General features: G+C 33.2%; 1 protein-coding gene across 3 annotated transcripts in view; it reads right to left on the bottom strand.

The window, feature by feature from the left end:
• NOVA1 (NOVA alternative splicing regulator 1) overlaps positions 1 to 21757 on the bottom strand; it is a 150107-nt gene that overhangs the window by 91042 nt on the left and 37308 nt on the right. Inside the window, exon 1 of one of the 3 annotated variants that reach the window (XM_032856222.1) lies at positions 11573 to 11668. The exons of the other annotated variants lie outside the window; for them this stretch is intronic. The gene's annotated coding sequence lies outside the window, so the exon portion shown is untranslated. Of the gene's footprint in view, positions 1 to 11572; positions 11669 to 21757 lie in introns of those variants that run through there. 3 annotated transcript variants of the gene reach the window in all.

Raw genomic sequence — 21757 nt, 5'->3', positions numbered from 1 at the left:
GAGTGTAAACTTACTTAAGTTTTCTTAATTTGGCTTCTAATTTGGCTTCTCTTAATTTGGCTTCTAATTTTTTTTTTTTAAGATTTTATTTATTTAGTTGAGAGAGAGAATGCAAGAGCACAAATGTGGGGTAGGGGTAGAAGGAGAGGGAGAAGCAGACTCCCCGCTGAGCAGGAAGCCCATTGTAGAGCTGGATCCCAGGACCCTGAGATCATGACCTGAGCCGAAGGGAGACGCTTAACTGACTGAGCCACCCAGGGTCCTCAGAATCTTTAAATGTCTTAATATACTTCATGTACTCCTATGACCCAGTAAATCCATTGTTCTATGTTTAACAATTTATAAGAGAACTATCATAAATGAATCATAATGAACACAATCATAAATGAACACAAAGACTTAAATACAATACTATGTACTGTTATTTATATCAAAAAAAAAAGATTGAAACAAGTATAAGAGACTGATTAAATATATTATAATAAATGCCTAAGACGGAATACTCTACAGACCTTAAAAAAATTACAGTTGTGAACAATGAAAATGTATCATCTAAATAATGGATAGGATACAATGTTAAATGAAAAAAGATGAAAAGCTCTCTATATAGTTTGAACTTTATTTTATAAATAAATGTGCAAAAAGATTAGACGTAACAGAAACACATTTATAAGACCTATTTTTATCTTTAATACCTTCCTTAATTCATGAAAGTAAGTAACTTTATATCCAGAAACATTTTAATTAGAATACAGGAAAATGGAATGTCTCCATATTGGGAAGTTTTTCTTTTCTTTCTAAAGCAATGAAAAGGTCACATACAAAACAAAAACAAAAGCAAACAAAAACAAACAAAAAAAGTCATTGATTTGACTCTGTGAAAACAGAAAATTCTTCATATAAAAAGTGCCATGAACAAGAATGAAGGCAGTTGACAAAAGGAGAAAATCACAACTATATGAGACAAACAGCTAACATCCTTATATCATCCACTTGACAATATATACTAATTACATACTACTGCCCAACAATATTCTAGCCTTAGAGGGCACAGCAGTAAACAATAAGTAGACACTTGCCCTCATGTATCTTCCATTCTCATTGGAAACAACAGGTAATAAGTAAGTAATGAATAACTACAAACAGTGGTAAGTGCTATGAAGACTAAAAAGCCTGGGGGTTAAAAAAGCAGCACAACAGAGGCAGTAATGTGGCAGAATGTGAAAGGTCTAAGAAGGAATATTATGTTAGGAACAGCTCCTCTAAAGAGGTAACATTTGAGCTGAAGCATGAATGACAAGACAGTCAACCATGTGAAGACTGGCAGAAGAGGGATTCAGAAAATAGAGAATCACAAGTGCAAATTCCATGAGGCAAGAAAGAGGTTAGCGTGTTTGAGAAATCTACACAGAAATCTACACAGAAATCTGAAGTGTCTAGAGCATAAGGGACATGGGTGAGACTAACATAAGATAAATTTAAAAACCTCAAGTCCCAATAATGTTGGGATGTTTAGATCTCTATAGTTAATGTGACCTTTCAAATCAATAAGGTAAATAACATCTCAAAATAAACAAGGCCAGAAACAATTCACAACTGGAAAACCATCACCTGTTAATACACACATTAAAATTTCAATCTAGCTAGTAAGAAATATAATTTTCTACCTTTCAAACTGACAAGCCATCAGAAATCATTATTTATACACAATGACAGTGAGGTGAGAAAATGATGAAACATTAATGTTATTTATGCTAACAAAAAGTAAGAAAAAATAATCAAAATAGAGTATAATTTAAATAAATTATGGTACATTTTTACCATAGCAAAGTCCAAGTCCACTAAATTATATCTTCAAAAAATATTTCATGTTTAATTATTTCTGATATTGCTGATTACACCATTTCTAATCTATTCACAAATTCTACCAGTGCTCCTCTAAAACATCCTGTCATTATTTCTACTGCCAAAAGCCCTAATCCTAGACATCATAATTTCTAGGCCTACTGCAATAAATCTCCTAATAATTACCTCTCTTAGACCCTAACTCCTTTTCCTTGTTTATCTTCCACACAGCAATAAGAGAGATGTCCTCTGTGCAAATCATCATAAAACTCTAGTACTCAATGTCAACACATGGTAACTATAATACAATTTCAACTTCTTACTATGGCCCCTTTGATCTGGTCCCTGAATTATTTCAAAGATCTCACCTCCGCCACGCTCTCACCCACTTCCCCTCCCAACAACATTCAACACATACAACATTCTGTTTTTTTTTTCAACATGCCAAACTCACTCAGATCCAAAGACCTTTGCCCTTGCTATTTCTGATTCTGGGAATGTGATTTTCTTCCTTCTAATCATTTAGAGCTCAACTCAAATGTCCCATCTTGGATGCTTCGTCTTGCTATCCTAGCTAAAGTATATTCCACCTCAACATTTTTTATCATATGCATTTATTACCTTCCCAGTACCTATGCCTATTTAAAATTATGTATTTATTTAGTGTTTCTTTGCCTCTTCAGCAACAAAATAAAATCTCCATTAAGAGCAAAGACTTCCTACATTTCCAGCATGCAGGACAGTGCCTAGCACACAGTATCCCTAAATAAACACTTACTGAATGAAGGAAGAGTAAAAATAATTGAATATTATACAAATAACAAAATGTTAATTATATCTAACTTATTCAGTGTCAGGAAAACCATAAGTATCATATAATACATAGCGTATAAAAGCAACTTGTGCTATAATTAATATATACATAAACCTTGAAAATAGATTAAAAAAATCTATCTAGACTTATATAGCAAAAGTAAAATTAAACTGGAAAATTTATCATTTCAAATAAATAATTGAGATATGAGAATATAAAAAGGTGAATTTATAAAATTAAAAGTTCTTTGTACACACATGTATGTGTATAGCTAGAGATGATAGATCTGGATAAAGGTATGTACACACACACACACACACACACACACTAAAAGAAACAGGAGAGGAATAAAGAAGAAATAGGAACATACTGATCAAAATAATCAAAATTATAAACTGAAAATATTTTTGAGAACACATTTAAAAGGTCATCTTATTTCTGTATAACACTAACATTCATTCCAATAATTTTACAAAACACTCTAAAAATAATCAGAATAAGCACATATTCAAATTCAATCAAATCTGAAATGACAGCATCTTCATAATGTAAATTTCCAGAAACCAGTGATTATTTTCAAAGACTACAATGAGAAGAGGCAAAAGGGAAAAATAAATTCTCTATAAAGTTCTAGCACAAGAAGCACTAAAACAGCCTGTAACACAGTTATTCCTTTTAGGAGTCGCCATCTCCGCATACTAGGATCAATCAGATCCACCTGTGGGACTAGTAGTTAGGCTGAAGATTTTTGCAAGATTGTAGAAGAAGCTTGCTTCCCATTTGGATTACATACCTCTGAAAGAGGTACAAAGGGACTAATGTAAAAAGCGAAGTAACCAAGACTTCTGTTAAAATTACATTCTCAAGATGGCATAGGCATATAATGATATTTTTTAAATGGGATCAAAGAGAACAAAACCTGAACTTTGTTTAGTTACAGCAAAACCCCACAAATCATCATCTATACTAGCATATTGTCAAGAAAATCTGTTTTCACATAATTAGGACCACGCCAAATGTACTCAATAGATTATTCAGAATTCACTTAAAGCACTTTTCCTGGTAGTGTTAACTCTAATAGGAGTATCATCAAGTTGGAATAATGTATGATTAATTTTTACTGTGGCACTGCTCTGTGCTTTAGCAATCCATTCAAAAATTTTAAGGCTTAAATACAAGGAATCAACAACTTCACAATTAGTTGAGTAAAACTAAAAAAGATTTACTGAGACTATACTCCATGGAAAGCACAAAGGTGAATAAAAATGACGTTCCCATCTTCAAGAAAAATTTAATATAAACAGAAAGATAAATCTAGTACACGAATCTTGGCAAGTGATAAATAAGGAACTAGAGTTTATCAATGGATATAGAATGAAGCATACTGATTCCAGACACACATTAAAAGCAAAATAATTAAGATCTGGAAATAAGTAGGATGACATTCATGTCAAAGGAGAGGAGAGAGTGGTATTATTTTGACCCTGGGTGACAAGGTATATGGTGAAGTCCTAAGCAAGAATGATTGAGCTGGGAGGCAGAATGAGAATTGAGAAATAAAGATTTATTTTGGTTTCAGACATGCTGAATCTGTCATAACCTGAAGCATAGGGGGAAAACGTGGAGCTAAAATCTCAGAGAGAAGCAAAGAAAAAGAAATATCAATTAATGACCAATTTCTATTTTTTATTTTTTTATTACCATATAATGTATTATTTGTTTCAGTGGTACAGATTTGTGAATCATCAGTCTTACATAATTCACAGCACTCACCATAGCACATACCCTCCCCAATGTCCATCACTCAGTCACCCTATCTCTCCCACCCCCTTCCCCTCTAGCAACCCTCAGTTTGTTTCCTGAGATTAAGAGTGTCTTATGGTTTGTCTCCCTCCCCGGTCCTATCTTATTTCATTTTTTCCTCCCAACCCCCCCAACCCCCAAACTTGCCTCTCAAATTCCTCACATCGGACAGATCATATACTTTTCTTTCTCTGATTGACTTATTTCACTTGGCATAATACCCTCTAGTTCCACCCACGTTGTTGCAAACGTTAAGATTTCGGTTTTTTTGATGGCTGCATAGCAAATTCCATTTTTTAAAGATTATTTATTTATTCCAGAGAAAGAGAAAGAGAATCCTCAAGCATACTCCCTACTGAGCACAGAACCTAATGACCACACCCGGCTGAATCCCAGGACCCTGAGATTATGGCCTGAGCCAAAATCACAAGTCAGCCATTTAACCGACTGAGCCACCAGGCACCCCTGGACAATTTCCTTATTATGTGTACTTATATCTGTAATATAAGTAATGTATTTTGCATAGGAACACTACCTAGGTTTAAGTATAAAATAAAGAACTAGGTTTTGATGAAATTTTCTGTTTATAATATTTATTTTTTTAACATTTTACTTGACCACTAAAAGAGGGATTCTAAATTAAAGTCTTACACAAAACCACAACTGAAAAACAGAAAGAGCCTCTTAACAGGAAAAGAAAATGGACTAGCAAATATTTAAAGCAAACTACATTTGAGATGATATATTTTGAAAACTTTATTTTTTAACATTAATTTTCCTATTTGATAACTGGTCCATACCAGATGCTTCCTGGAAATTCTCCTGGATTTTAAGTTTTCCCAAATACGCTCACAAAAACTTCGAAAAATAGAACTTTGTTCTTCTTAACATCAAACGTCTGTATTTAACGATATTCACCTTAAACTAAGTGAAAAATACAATAATAATTAATTTTACTAATTTTGTGAGGTAAATTAACTACAGTGGTTCAGGAGTGGGGTAACTAACAGGAATAAACAGTGTTTCTGGATACCTAAAACTGAGAATCAATCACTTGGCCATCTTTTATACTTTGTTCCTTCTTATGAAAACATATGCACAAAAATCTACTGGTATAAGCAATATGACTTCAAACAAATAATCACACAGATTACAATTCCTGGTATCTATACTGCTTGAAATTCAACTAATCCTGAAATCTGCCGTATTTACTTTTTTTTTTTTTTTTTTAAACTTTCAACCTGAACACTGAACCTGCTTGGAATACCTGGTTATCTTCACTTACCATAGTTATATCCATCAACTGTAATAAAACAAGGAAGAAAAATAAAGAATGCAGGGAGAAATGGACAAAAGTGAGTCCAAAAAGGAACTAAAACCTAAAAGGAACGTGTCTAAAAATAGATAAAGAGCAATGTCACTGGGATTAAAAAAAAAAAAAAATTAGAGGCATAAAATATAATTCTTGCCCCCTCAAATATTTTTTGAAAAATCGGGACAGAAATAATTAAGAATATAAGTATTAATTATTCAACAATAATTTTACAAACTTCAATCTCAGTGTTTGGAAGAGATTTATTCATTTAGCAAATAATGTATGGAGCACATCATAGAGAGTAGGTGGTAAGGGGTTCACCAATAAGTCAGTGGCTGTCTCAAAAATGCTCACAATCTAGTCAGAGTGACAAATTTATAGGTGATACAATAACAATTTACACAAAGTATTTGTGAGAATACTGTAAGAAAGGATTTATTCTAACTGCAAAGACCAATAACACTTCCCTTAAACTGGGCATCAAAGACTGGGAAAAATTCCATCATGATGAAAAAGTATATCCAAACTCACAGAATAGCCAAACACAAGGCATGGAAATATAGAAATGGATGAATGTTCATAGAAATTTATAGAAATGCAAGCTGCCCATTATGGCCTCAGTTTAGATCATGTAACAGGATATTAAAAAGGGATTTTTTTGTTTGTCTGTTTTCTCTGTTTCAGTTAGGATCCAAAGTTGAGAACAACAGGTTCTAAGTACTAGAACTGAGATAACAGATCATCTATGCAACATTTGGAAAAATGTGGCCAAAAATTGCTCAGGCATTGTTTGGTCCATCATTCACATAAAAAAATATAAGTATATATTGGAGGAGAGGAGCTTATATTGTTTAAGGAAGAAATAGAAGAGTGATTCACTCAGAGTTAACCCTATGACCATTAGAACAGGACATTTAAGGAATGACACAGGAACTGGACTTTGGCCTAAAAATAATCTATAAGCAAGAGGTTAAGTTGCCTTTAGTCTGGGGGTACTACATTACAAATGGTCAACACTTAAGAATTTGTAAAGAACTGTATTTTCCAATGGGACAGGTTAGGACCCCTGGGAAAGGAACTAGCATTGAGCCATTTTTAAAGGAATTCTACACAGACTGCAAAGGGAACAAGATAATTCCAGAAGAGAGAGGTCTGAAGCAGACTAGAAAGTCAGAAAACTATGGATAATAGTCAAAAGAAGACAAAAAAGGAAGTATCAGTTGCAACCAGGAACTAAAATTGGGGAGTCTTTGATAAACTCAGAGGAGAAAAAGAAAGTTACATTTTCACTATACCTTTACTCCTTTACTACCAATTAGTTCTTCTCTATTTCCAACCTCAGACTTTAAAAGACCCAGGAGTAGAACAAGAAATAGGAGAAATACTATGGCAAAAGAAATTAATACAAATGTCTACTACTTGGCATGTCCCCACTCTGGTTTTTAAGGCTTCCTTGAACAAACCTGATATAAGGAAAAATTTTCACATTGAATGAGGTTTTGAACTTTAATTTCTTAGCTTTTTTTAAAAAAAATTACCTGAAAAGTAAGTGTGTTTTGAAATACCAGGGACTGAACAAAGAAGGAATTAAAGAGAGAATGCAAAGAACAAGAGAGAAAGAGGAGGAAGAAGAGCAAGAGCAGAGAAAAAAAATCACTTGAGCAGCATGTATCAAGGGGCAGAAAAGAAATCTTCAGGGTGGGATTTCAGGTATAGTGACAGGGAAGAATAAAGTAACCTTCAAATTGTATCCTGGTTGAGTTCACCTCCTAAAAAATCCATTAGGAATGATAGATGGTGAGCAAACTAGTTGATTTTAAAAGGCTGTAATTTTTTTTTAAAGATTTATTTATTTGAGAGAGAGAGAGAGAGAGAATCTCAAGCAGATTCCCCACTGAGTGCTGAACCACATGTGGGGCTCGATCTCACTACCCTAGGATCACAACCTGAGCCAAAATCAGGAGTCTGATGCTTAGCTGACTGAGCCACCCAAGAGTCCCAAAAGGCCATAATTTTGATATGATTACTGTGGAGTTTAACATCTTTTCTATAAATATAGAAGAAACATCTTGGTTAAGGCGAAATCTGAAAAGTTAGACCTGAAGGATCAAGTTGAATTATACAGATGACAGTGGCCTATGGATAAAGGGGTGTGTGAGTGTTTGGAAAGACAGCTTCAGGCAATGGCCCAAAGAAAACAACATATTCTAGGGACTGCAAAGCGTTGAATATTAATTAATCAATACATGCAGTTTGCAAGGATAGAAATAAGTTTGAGGACATAAGTGGGGAGCCAGATCACATGCACAGAATTTAGATTTTATCATAAGATAAAAATGAGGTCCACTGAAGTTTTAGTAACACTCATTTTTTATATACTGCATATCTGACATATGCAAAGCACTCTTTCACATATGTTTTATTGGTTTTCCTCACAACAACCCTGTGAGGTAGGTGTAATGATTTCTTATTAACAGATTAAAAAAAAAAAAAAACCCCTTACAGTTCTTAAGAAATTTATACCTTATTAAGTAGCTATAAAGTAGCAGTCAGGATTCCAGGCCATGCTTCAGAAAATATACTGGGAACATTACACACACACACACACACACACACACACAGACACACACTTCACTTACAACACACAGAAATTTCAGAGTTAAAGGCAAATTGTAAGTAATAAATGTTAACTTAGTATTAAAGATAAAGAGATTTGTGGCATTAAGTATTCCTTTATACAGACTTTTATACTTTTAAAATTTTCAAGTAATTAAATTTATATGGGAAATACTATAGAATTCATAAAAATGGCAGGAATTAGTTGGTATATAAAACAAAAATAACACTGACATAATTATATGAATTTATTATCTTCATATGACTGGCCTGTTATTTAAAAAAAAAAAACAAACTTCACATTTATATCTGAAGTATATAAATTCAAACTGCAAGTATTGTTCTATGGACATAAATTATGTTTGGGATGTTAGAAAATAATCCCTGAATACTAAAGTTCATTAAATAAAGTAACCCAAATATGAACCATTTAGTGTAAAAGTAATTGTCCACCTAATGTTAAATTGCAAAATCAACTCCCCATTATTCACAATAAAATATCTGAAAGTGTTTCATTTCCTTATCACATGACAAGAATCTGTTCAGACAAATTTGACAAGACAAATAGTTTTGTAGAAACCTGTTCAGGATGAATATAAATCTATGCCTCTAACTGAAAAGATAAGAGTGTATATTTTATAAAACTAAGAGTAATTGAGAATTTTAAAATATGGATTTAAACTCTATATGAAAATATACGTTCCTTAAAATTAGTTTTAATTAAGTAAAATCTACACTTAAAATACATTTCCTTATCTTTTATTTTCTCATCAGTTTCACTATTTCTTCAGTTGGTGCTATATTTCTTTTTAAAGCCTCCAACTGAAAGCTAGGCATTGCCAGAACATTACTACTAGAGGTTTAAGTACATATTATTAAGTATTAAAAAGTCATTTTATCTATGTATTTGTTTCATTTTTCTTATTTCAATCAAATGATTATACTAGGGAAAGATTAAAAAATACAGATTTAAGATTTAATTACTCTTGATCTATATTGCTCAATTCCAAAATTATTAAATGAATATAAATTATATAATAAGCCCAGTCACAATTCTGGTCCTCCATAATAAGACGAAGAGCCCTCCTTGAGAAAAAGAACAATCAAAGAGAGATATTAAGTATCTATAAGATACTTTATGTGATGAAGATAATTTCTAAATAAACAAATGCTCCAAATATACAATTTAAATGAAATACCAACATTTTCCTTTATTTTTGATTATACAAGTAGTACATGTTCATTAAATTCATATAATACACAAGTATATTCAATAAAAATGCAGTTTCCATCTAATTCCCTTTACCAAATAACATACGTTGGAAGTATATTAAAGTGTAAGATCCATATGGTTAAAAATTTAATCTATAAGTTGTTAAACTTACATCATCCACAAAAGGCATAATATGTAACAATTCTGTGTAAGTGAAAAATATATACTGAGATATGCACAATAGGTATGAATTGCACTTTTTCATCAATTCAGTATATAAAGCATATGGTCTATCCTGTCAAATATAATAACTTCATTTAATAAGATAAATGAGACTAAGCAATACTTACAATTACACTGTAGAAAATGCAAAAGAACCAATTATAGCAAATCAAATATTACATATACTGACAAAATACCTTCTTGCTAGATATAACAAGTAGATTACATGATGTCTAAATGATAGTCTTCAAAATAGTAAATTTTACTTTTTTAGTGCTTTAACTGCTGAATGAAGTATCAAGTCTAAGTAAGAGGGAAAATCTCATTAAAAAGTTAGATTTTGGTAATATTTAACTGAATTCTACTTTGAAGCAAATAAAGCCTAGTTTTTAAAAAAATTACCAGATGAATAAGATATTGAGAATTTTGTTTACTCTCAAAAAAATTATTTCAAAAAAGTAGGGTAACTCTACTATAAAATTAGAGATAGTTAAAAATCTTGGTAACAAAACATACCTCTTCTTTTGACTTTAAATGACCACCACTTGGCATTTAATTATCACAAATAATATTCTAACTAGACCAAAGTTACTTGCACCAAAATATCTTAGTTACATAATATAAGGTACAATTCTGAATGCACAGAATTCTGCCCCTGAGTTAAACAGAAAACAGAAAACACATAAAGAAAGGCTCTGTGGATATAATTTCTTCCACCCACCTCATTTTACAAGTAAGTAAACTGTGGCCCAGAGAAGCTTTTATCTGCTTTCACTGAGAATCTATAGGCATAGAGATGTACACAAATATCATTTAAATTATGATATAATTTAAAGTTACCTAAAACAAATGACACTGTATTTCATATAATTAAGACTCTGCAAAGACTAAGAGATCCTAATTTCTTGCCATAGAAATGGCTACAGATGCACACACACACACAAAAAGCCAGATAGTGAGTCATACTATTGACCTGAAAAGCAAAACAATGAAATATAACAATCCATATCATACTGTTTAACAACAGACATAGCAGTTTCCTTATCCTATAAGGCATAAACAGGCCAAACTGTTACTAAAGATGGCACTCTGATTAAAATGCTTTTACAAAAGGAAAAAGAAAATCATTAAAAAATGAAATGGGAGAGAAAGACTAAAATACATTAAGTGAAAGTTTAAATATTTACTGTTTCTTCTCTCCCAAGCTTTGTTTCAATATAAAAAAAAAAAAAAAATCTTTTCTTTAGTGCTTCTAAAACAAAGAATCAAAACTAGGTTCATTATAAACTGGCTTTGTTGCAAATCTTTCACCCAAGAATGAAAGTATTAAGACTAAGACATGAAACATTGTAAGCAAAGCTAATTAGGATGTTCCTGTTGAATTTTAAGTAGATTTGTTACTTTAAGAACACAGCTCTAAAATCTTAGATAATATTGGTTCAGTTATTTGAAAATATTTAAAAATAAATTGATTCTTTTAAGCTTCATTAAAAGTGAAGTATTTATAAAAGCACTTTAGTTTCATATGCTTTTAGAATAAAATAATTGCCAAGGAGTGCATCCATTTGTTTGTTATTAAATTTAGTACCAATCACAAATTAGATGACCTTAAAATAAAATTTAGAGCCAGGGAGAGCAGCACTAAGTGTAAGTGACCTCAATACATTTTTAAATGATGCTTCCCAGTTATCTGTTATTCTCTTATTGGGTTTTCCAGTCTAGGACGGGTACACAAGAAACTTACAGTCTATGTAGTACTCCTAGTCAGTTTCACTCTGCAGATGGCACAGTGGAGAAATACCTTCTGTACAGGACCATGTACAATTTCTTCTGCAGCTGTCAGCACCTAGGGGAAAGTGCGCTGTTAAACAGTTGCTGCGTTCCACCTCAGAAGTGGCTGCAATTCGGTGGTGGGTGAAGTGACTCCTGTACATATATACAGGGATGAAAAGTACTATAGAAAATGAAAATATTTAACAACAAAAGTGGCTGTCCAAAAACTGTGCCACAGCAAAACAGAATACATCATTCAGTCACAAGAGCCCTACATAGATGGGCTACCATTCATTTAAAAATTCGATGTTAAGAATGATCGAAGAAAAAAGTAGAAATACATTTTTCAATTCACAGTGTCACTATAAGTCAACGTTAAACACATACGTTGAAAAATTAAACCCAAACATTGTATACTGATTCATAACATTATTTCTGTAGTAATTTACCTAATAAAACCAAGAAAATATATACAATAAGATTCTTCACTCTGGTCAGCTAATTTAATGCTTTTTTTTTTTTTTTAGATGACAATTCAGTGGGGAAAAAACAAAATAGGTAAGATATCAGAATTGAAGCATAAGTGAAGCATATTAAGATAAATATCTTAAAAAGGTAAGGAACCCCATTCTGAAATTTTAAGTTACTTTATATAAAAAAAACAATTATTTGAAATAACTAGTCTTCCAATAACTAGCAATGGTTAAGTTTATTTTTCACATACTGGAGCTGTAAAAGTGAACTAAAATGAAACGACAACTTTTCTTCTCCAGAGTCACACAGAGTTATAATCTAAATGCAGTCCTACTAATGAGTTAACTAAGTGCACAATAACTTGAATTCATTAACACAGAAAATTATTACCACCCTACTTTTACTACAACAACACCCAAATTAAAAAATTAATTTCTGAGAAATATCATTGAATCAATCACAATGCTGGAAGGCACTATCTTTCAAGTTTTTTTTATCTCTAGGTTCAGCTATTATGTTTATACTACTCTGAAGAAGTAACAGTTTACATTACTTCAAAATATTCACATTTAGATTCGTGAAACAGACTGAGGGTGCTCTGAAGCAAAGCCCAACAAATCTGATGATTAAAAAGCATCCTATCCATCAAACTTCTGAGTCTCACTTGCCATAACAGAATTTATGTATTTAATTTGGCATATATTCAGTAGAGTTATAGTTGATAGTTTCCTCTCAGCTTCCTTAAATTCTCTCTAGAATAAGGCATAGTGTAAATAAATACCAATTCCCTTAAGTGACAAGAGGTAGTAGAGGAAGAAAAAATATATAGCGTTTGTCAGTCTCTTTATTAAAAGAAGGCACTGATCAGAGATTCCTAATCTGGAGTCCAAGTATGGGATTTAGATAATCTAGGAATTCTGCAAAACAGCAAGCTAAAATAAAGACATATTATATGAGCCCACAAGCACACTTTTCTAGGGCAAGTGGGCCATAAGCTTTAGTGAGGTTCTCAAAAAGTTCTGTGACTTCCCCTCTAAAATTTAAGAACTACTGATAAGTGAAATGAAAACACCCAATGGAGTAGGCAGCAGTCATCATTTAAACTAAATGTCTAACTCTGAGCAGCTGTTTCTTGTTTTGTATTATCAGTAACAGATACAGGAATATTTCAACAACTAAATGAAGTAATCCACATAAATACATGGTACAATACTTGACCTATTATTATCAGTAATAGTAATAATTATTCAAAAAAGCTATCTCAAACAACTAAAACTTCCTTATAGTGTCCCCTCTTTGTTTATTGCTACTTAACTTCATACTAGTTTTATTTAGATGTGTCTTCTACTGATATTTAGCTCTATCTTCTAAAAGAAACTAATGTCACAAGCTATGTATTTCTATATTATCTTAGATACAAAAATGTTAAATACACGTTTTGGAACACTGCTCTTTATTCCTATAGTCTACATTTCCCATAAAGTCACACTGGTCTGCTATGACATTGTACTTACTTTGAACAGGTTCAGATATGGAAAATATTCAGCTTTAATTGTTTATATGAAATAATTTCATTTCCTTTATCAGTATCTCCTCTCATTCTCACAATAATATACAAACAGGAGTGCCTGGGTGGCTAAGTCAGTTAAGCCTCTGCCTTCAGCTCATTTCATGATCCCAGAGTCCTGGGATAGAATCCTGCATTTCAGGCTCATTGCTTAGCAGGGAGCCTGCTTCTCCCTCTACCTGCCACTCCCCACTGCCTGTGTGTGTGCTCACACTCTATCTCTCTCTCTCTCTGTCAAATAAATAAAATCTTAAAAAAAAATACAAATAAAAAATTCTAAATTTGAAGAACCTATCAAGGGATCACATTTTCTGAAGAGGTTTTACAAACAATACACTTACTTTCATAAATCATCTTCCCTATACCTTTCAGTGTGTCTTTCTGAAGGTAAATGATTCAATATACAATCATACATACATATCCTTTAAAAAGAATCTTTGAGTTATGACATCTGTAGATTAGCCATACCCTTAAAATAAGTTCACAGTATTAAGAAGAGCATTACAAAAAGTGTTTATGAAGCTCTTCAAGACTGTAGCAACTTTTAAATACTCATCAAAAATGACAAAGGAACTTTTACCATGTATTAAAAGATTCTCAGTGAAGAAATGGAAAGGTTTGCTTACGTACGTACAAATTAGCAGGATACAATGCAACTATCTAGTTGGTTCCCAATCATTTTAAATTTTCTAGAGTCTTCTCACAACAGGAGTTACATTTTATGTATTCACACACTAATAAAATATATAGCAGTAAGATAAAAAGGGAAAAGCCTTTACGTAAAGGTATAGGAGTAAGAGAGAAGCATATTAAAGCATTTAGAGTACTGCAACACAAAGAATAGGAGTAGAATAGGCAGTACATGCAGACGTCAGTGAGGAGAAGGACAACAGGCACAGGCCCAATTAGGCTAAAGAATTTTAGAGTAGTTTATTCCAAAGGGTGGCATCTTGAGAAGCATTTTACAAAAATCATTCTAGCAGCAGCATGGAAGATGAACTGAGGTGTGGATGGTTCAACTGGGATGACAACAATGGGAATATATAATTAGTAATAATAACCTATAAAAAACAAAAATGTCTTACTATGTAAAAACACTAGGAGAGTAAAAATTGTGAGATAAAGCTATTTCTAAAGTTTGAGTATGGAAACTAGCATTCCTTCATTTGTTTACTCACTCAACAAAAAAATTGTCTTCCTAGGAGTCAGGTTCCATTTAAGACACTAAGTAAAGCACTGAACAAAGGAGCCAATAACTTGCCCTTTCAAAGATTACTTGCTAATGAAGGAAACAGATAATAAATAAACTATTAGATTATAATAAAAAGTTTGAAAAATGCTTCAGGTATAAACAAACAAACAAAAAAAAGCAAGTAATAGGAACAGACTGACAAGCATACTATTTTAACAGACTAGTCAGAGAAACCCTAAGGAAGCAGCATTATGCGAACAAAGAATGAAATGACAGGAGTCCACAGACTATCTGGGGTAAGAACACTACACAGAAAAGACAATTAAGGGCAAAGTTCTGAGACAGGAACAAGTGATTAAATTTTTAACCTGGTGTCAGATCACACAGAACCTCGTAGACCATACATAAGGCCTTTGAATTGTTAAAAAAACAGCAACAACAAAACCCCACAAAACCGAGTGTTTTGACTGGGGGAGTGATAGAACCTGTTTAATCTTTTGTAAGGGCCACAAGAGCTGCTGTGGTAGAACTGATGGTAGCCAGCAAGAATGGAAATAAAGCAGTCCCCCCTTATCCACAGTTCCACCTTCTGCAGTTTCAGTTACCCTTGGTCAACTGTTTTCCAGGAGCATTTGATCCTCCTTCTAATATCATCAGAAGGTCAACAGTAGCCTAACGCTGCTCACGATGCCTCTCACTAACCTTACTTCTTGTCACACAGGTGTTTTATCATCTTACATCACAAGATAGTTGAGCTCAGTACAGTAAAATATTTTGAGATAGACCATATTCATATAATATTTATCAAGTATACCATTATAATTATGCAATTTTATTATTAGTTATTCTTTTTAATCTCTTGCTGTGTCTAATTTATAAATTAAACTTTATCATAGCTGTGTATGTATGGGAAAAAGCAGTATACATAGGGTTCACTACTATCTGTGGTTTTAGGCATCCACTGGTGGTCTTGGAAGATATACCCCTGGCTGGTTCAACTATACTAGCAAAACTATGATAAAATTTACATAACAATATGAGGTGCGATTGGTAATCAGAACTCAACACTAAGAACAAAAAATCATCAATCACATTTAAAATTCAGAACTCCGACCAAACATGTGAGAACCAACTGCTCCTCCATAACTGAAACGTTTACTTTCCTCAGTTCCTTTTTACCCCAGAACTGCCTACCTTTGTTCCATTTGAGTGAGTCAACCAGCTTTAGAGTTTGCTTCACTTTCTTAATGTTGTCAGACAGTGTTTTGTCAAAGAATCCAAATCTAGTAAGAGGGGGTTCAAAAGACTGGCAAGAGGGAAGACTGTTATATTATTTCTCATTTGGACTACTTGCATTTACACTTGCTTACCATCCCATGCCCACTCCCTTTCCCCAGCCTTATTTGAGGAGTGGGGGGGAACCCTCAAATTGGAAAGCAGGATAGGGCAAACCAGAGTCACCAGAGTCACTGTCTGTAATAGCAAATAATGTTTAACTGCGAGCCTCCAGACAATGGGGATCCTAGCAGCCAGAGGCTGGGAGTACACTGGAGACGTAGAAACTGAGAAAGAGTAGAAGATAAGCCAGAACTGGATGGTGTGACACTCCAAAAATATCTTACCCTCAAAGCAAGTTTTAAACATGTGCTGCATCAGAAAGTCAGTATTTGTCTCTCTTCCCCTACGGAAGGCATACCGTCTAATCAGTGTTCAGCAGAGGGGCAGACATAGGAAAAAAGAAAAACAAAAGTTCTCCCCCTTTCAGCTCTCTCCTCTAGGTATCAGAACCCCGGAGGAGAAATAGGAATTTAAATGAAAAAGCAGATTACTTTCCATTCCATTTCCAGAAAGTGATCTCTTTTTCAGTCTGCCAACAGACTGAATGACTAGATACAACTCTTTCTATACTCCAATGTCTAGAAAAGCCTAAGTGGCACTGAGTAGAAGGGGAAAATCTGAGTTGTAAATTGGGCTCTGAGGTTAAAATTCAAACTAGTCAGATTAAACTGACTTTAGTAGATTAGAGTCAGAGTAAACTAATTTTCTGAAGTGCCCAAAAAGTTATGACACTTTCTTGAGATGAGTAAAGAAACAAAGTGACTTATCAATCATAAACAAAGGTGCTACTGAAGAAAAAATAGAACCATTCTATGTTTCCAACCCCACTTAATTCTCCATCTCAATTCATATTGTATTATGAAATAGCACCAATGAGCTAGTAAGTGATTCTGACTTTTTAAAATATCTACCAATATCAGGCTAAATGCCTGCGTTATCAGTCTTATTTCTTATTCTTAAGAACACCTGGTAATGACAGAACTACATGCATTTTATGAGGACTTCCTTAGATTTCCCCCTTATATAAAAATTAAATACTTTGAACATTTATAAAAAATTGTAGACCTTATTACAAAAACTAACAAATACTAGGTTGTATAGAACCTAAAAAGTAAAAATCTCCTAAAAAAGACCCCAAACTTAAAAGCTTGTAGAACAAAAAGGCTCTAGTGAAGGAAAAAGCAAGAAGGAAAGAAAAAAAAAAAAAGATTAAAATGTTTATTGTTTTAAAGGAATACTTTCAACCTTCACAATGGAGTAATTTAAAACATAGTTTTAGAGAATAGTCTGCTCTGACTCATAGCTCAATAACTTAGGAATTTCCCTCAAACAGAATCATGTTCTTTCCAGTCATTTAGTATTTAAAATTTAATGGGAATTTCCTAAAAACTCAAATATATCCTTTAAAATAAATTAAGGAGTATCAGCATTTTACATGACTAAATTATACATAACCTTATCTCTGTTTAAATGTCACATTTTTAAAGAATTCAGGATCCCATTACATTGAGGTTATTTATGTAAAGTTCCCATTTATTTTATACTCTTTCATCTTCCTAAACTATGTCATGCATTTTCAACATATATTTTACCAGTCAGTCCTTCTCAGAGATACAACATAATGAAAAGAAAATAATGTGAGTCAAAATTACAAAACTAAGTTCTATATTTGTACCTGTTTTCTAGTTTACTTCTTAACAGAATATAAGAATAAATATTATAGATTATAAATTAAATTTACTTACTGCAAAGTAAGAAAAATCATACAAGCTCAAGTCATCCAAACTCACATGTTAGTTCACTGTTAGTAAATAATATTAGCCAGATTGTCAATACAATATTAAGGGGGAAGAATACAGTTGGAAGACTGATTACTACCGAAATTCAAGACTTACTAAAAAAGCCACAGTAATTAGGATACTATGGTATTAGTTAAAGAACAAATTGATCACTGGAAGAGAACAGAAAAAAATGCAAATGAATATAATCAACCAATCTTTGACAAAGGAGCAAACAAAATTCAATGAAGAAAGGATAACATTTTCAACAAAGGATGCTGGCACAAGTGGATATACACATGGGAAAAAAAAAGATTCTGGATGCAGATAATAAAACTTCCATAAAAATCAGCTCAAAATGAATCAAGACAAAGCAATAAAACTCCTAGAATATAACATAGGAAAATATCTTGGTGACTTTGGTATTGACAATGACTTTTTAGACACAATACAAAACCATAATCCATAGAAGAATAAAAAACTAGGGGCGCCTGGGTGGCTCAGTGGGTAAGAGCCTCTGCCTTCTGCTCAGGTGGTGATCCCAGGGTCCTGGGATCAAGCCCCGCATCAGGCTCTCTGCTCAGCAGGGAGCCTGCTTCCTCCTCTCTCTCTGCCTGCCTCTCTGCCTACTTGTGATCTCTGTCAAATAAATAAATAAAATCTTTAAAAAAAAAAACCCAAAACAAACCTAAATTGGAATTCATTCAAATTAAAACTTCTTCTCTGCAAAAAAAAAAAAAAAAAAAAAACACTGTTAAGAGAATTAAAAAACAAGCCAGTTAGGAAGAGAGTGTGCAAAACACACATTCAAATATACAAAAATGAATGAATGAACGAATGAATGAATGAATACAAAGAACTCTTAAAATCCACCAATGAGGAAACAACAACAAAAAAATGGGCAAAAGATCTTAACAGATATCTCCCTAAAGATACCTTACATATGGCATGTAAGCATATGGAAAGATGCTAAACATTGTATGTGTATTAGCTTGTTAGGGCTGCCATAACAATGTACCACAAACAGGATGGCTTAAGCAATAGAAATTAATTGTCTCACAATTTTGGAGGCTCTAAGTCCAAAATCAAGGTGTTAGCAGGGTTGGTTCCTTCTGAGGGCTGTGAGGGAATGATCAAATTCCAGGCCTCAATCCTTGGTTTATAGATGGCAGTCTTCATGTTTCCATGGAATGCTTCCTGTATGCATATCTCTGTGTGCAAATTTTCCCTTTTTATAAGGACACCAGTCATACTGTATTAGGACCCACGATAATAACTTCACTTTATCTTTATTAATTCTGTGAAGACCCTATCTCCAAATAAGATCATATTTTGAGGTACTGGGGTCAGGACTTCAAAATATGAATTTGGGTTGGCAGGCATAATTCAGCTCAGAACAATATGTCATTAGAGAATTAGAAATTAAAAAAACAATGAGATACTACTACATACCTATTAGAATGGCTAAAATCCAAAACACTTGATATCAGCAAATGCTAACAAGGATGTAGAACAACAGAACCTCTTATTCATTGCTAGTGCAATGAAAAGTGGTTCAGTCATTTTGGAAAACATTGGGCAGTTTCTTTCAATCTAAACATACTCTTACCACATAAGCGAGCAATCACACTCCTTGATATTTACACAAATGGGTTGAAAACTCATGTCCACACAAAAATCTACACACAAATGTTTATAGCAGCCTTCTTCATAATTGCCAAAACTTAGAAGCAATCAAAATGTTCTTCAACAGGTGAATGAATTAATAAATTGTGGTATAACCATATTATGGAATATTATTCAGTGACAGAAAGAAATGAGTTATCATGGCATCAAAGGGGGTAGGAGAAGAATAAATGAAACAAGATGGGATTGGGAGGGAGACAAACCATAAGTGACTCTTAATCTCACAAAACAAACTGAGGGTTGCTGGGGGGAGGGGGGTTGGGGGGGTGGGGTTATGGACATTGGGGAGGGTATGTGCTATGGTGAGTGCTGGGAAGTGTGTAAACCTGGTGATTCACAGACCTGTACCCCTGGGGATAAAAATATATTATATGTTTATAAAAAATAAAATTAAATTAAATTTAAAAAAAAGATATAAAAAACAAATAAACCTTAAATGTACATTGCAAAATGAAAAAAAAAAGCCAATCCGTATGATTTCTAATACATGATATTCTGGAAAAGGCAAAACTATAAAGCCAGTAAAACAATCAGTGACTGCCAGAAATGCATGGGGAGAGAGGGAGGGATGAATAGGTGGAACATAGAGGGTATTTAGGAGAGTGAAATTGTTCTGTATGATACTGTAATAGTGGATACATACCACTATATATTGGTAAAAATACAAAGCAAATTTTAATGGAAACTATAGACTTCAGTTACTAATGTACAAATATTGGTACATAAATTGTAACAATTGTTACTCTATTTTTTTTTTAAAGATTTTATTTATTTATTTAACAGACAGAGATCCCAAGTAGGCAGAGAGACAGGCAGAGAGAGAGAGGAGGAGGCAGACTCCCTGCTGAGCAGAGAGCCGGACGTGGGGCTTGATCCCAGGACCCTGAGATCATGACCCGAGCCGAAGGCAGCGGCCCAACCCACTGAGCCACCCAGGCGCCCCCAATTGTTACTCTATTAAAGCAAGATCTTAATTATAGGAGAAACAGTGTTCTGGGGATACAGGAAAGGTATGGGGCAAAAAAGGGTAAATGGCAACTCCTTGGACTTTCTACTCAATTTTTCTGCAAGCCTAAAGCTATTCTAAAAATTGAAGTCTGATAATTTAAAAAAAAGTGGTTGTTATATTAAGACAATCAAGAATTGGAAGGTTTAAGATAATTACATGGAAATAGAAGTAGGCTTAAAATTCCATCATGCAAATGATGACAATATTATTTTTTCAGCAGTTGCCATGAAAGTAAATTATGCAAGAGATACATTATATCTAATTTTAAAGTATGTGATTTGAGTGCAATACAGGGAGAGAAACAATGGTAACATTGTAATGATGGATGATATGCAAATGAGCTTACCAAGGTAAAACTTTTTTTGTTCCTCATTTTTCCACGGACATTTTTTTTGTAAAACTATTTTTTACAGTCTTAACAAAAAACATTTTCATTCTGAAGCTTCTTTTTCAAGTTATTTCACTTGAAATGGAATACAGTGAAGGAGCACAATCAGCATCTCATGTATTCAAAGTAAGAAATAAATTTAAACATACGGCTAACCAAACTTGCTTTCATCATACACAAGTAATATTTCCAGTTTGTAGGATCTCAGCACATATTAAGCTATATGTTTATAAAGGTAATTTATGCCACAAACTCAATAAAATTGTTATCTATATATAGGAAAGCTCTATCTGGGAAACAAGGTTTAAATAGGCCAAGACATTTTGTTAGGTTTAATGTGCTATTTTAATTTCAGAAACCCAGATAATGTCATGGATAGAACAGTATCAAGAGTTTGAGGTTATATTTTTAAAAATATCCATGCTATACTTACTTTAATCATTCTAAAATTACCTAGCTTACCTGATGTTATGAAGATGGAACTAGGAGATATTGTTTCAGCAAAATGAAATAGAAGACTTCTGATTAAAAGAATATGAACCATGAGAGACTGTGGACTCTGAGAAACAAACTGAGGGTTTTGGAGGGGATGTGGGTGGGGGGATAAGTGAGTCTGGTGGTGGGTATTAAGGAGGGCATGTATTGCACGGAGCACTGGGTGTGGTGCATAAACAATGAATCTTGGAACACTGAAAAATAAAATAAAATTACAAAAGAAAAAAAA

This window comes from Lontra canadensis, unplaced genomic scaffold (assembly GCF_010015895.1).
Source record: "Lontra canadensis isolate GAN:19392208 unplaced genomic scaffold, GSC_riverotter_1.0 scaffold12, whole genome shotgun sequence".
In the NCBI taxonomy this organism is placed as follows: Eukaryota; Metazoa; Chordata; class Mammalia; order Carnivora; family Mustelidae; genus Lontra; species Lontra canadensis.
This window is presented reverse-complemented; position numbering and strand designations above follow the sequence as displayed.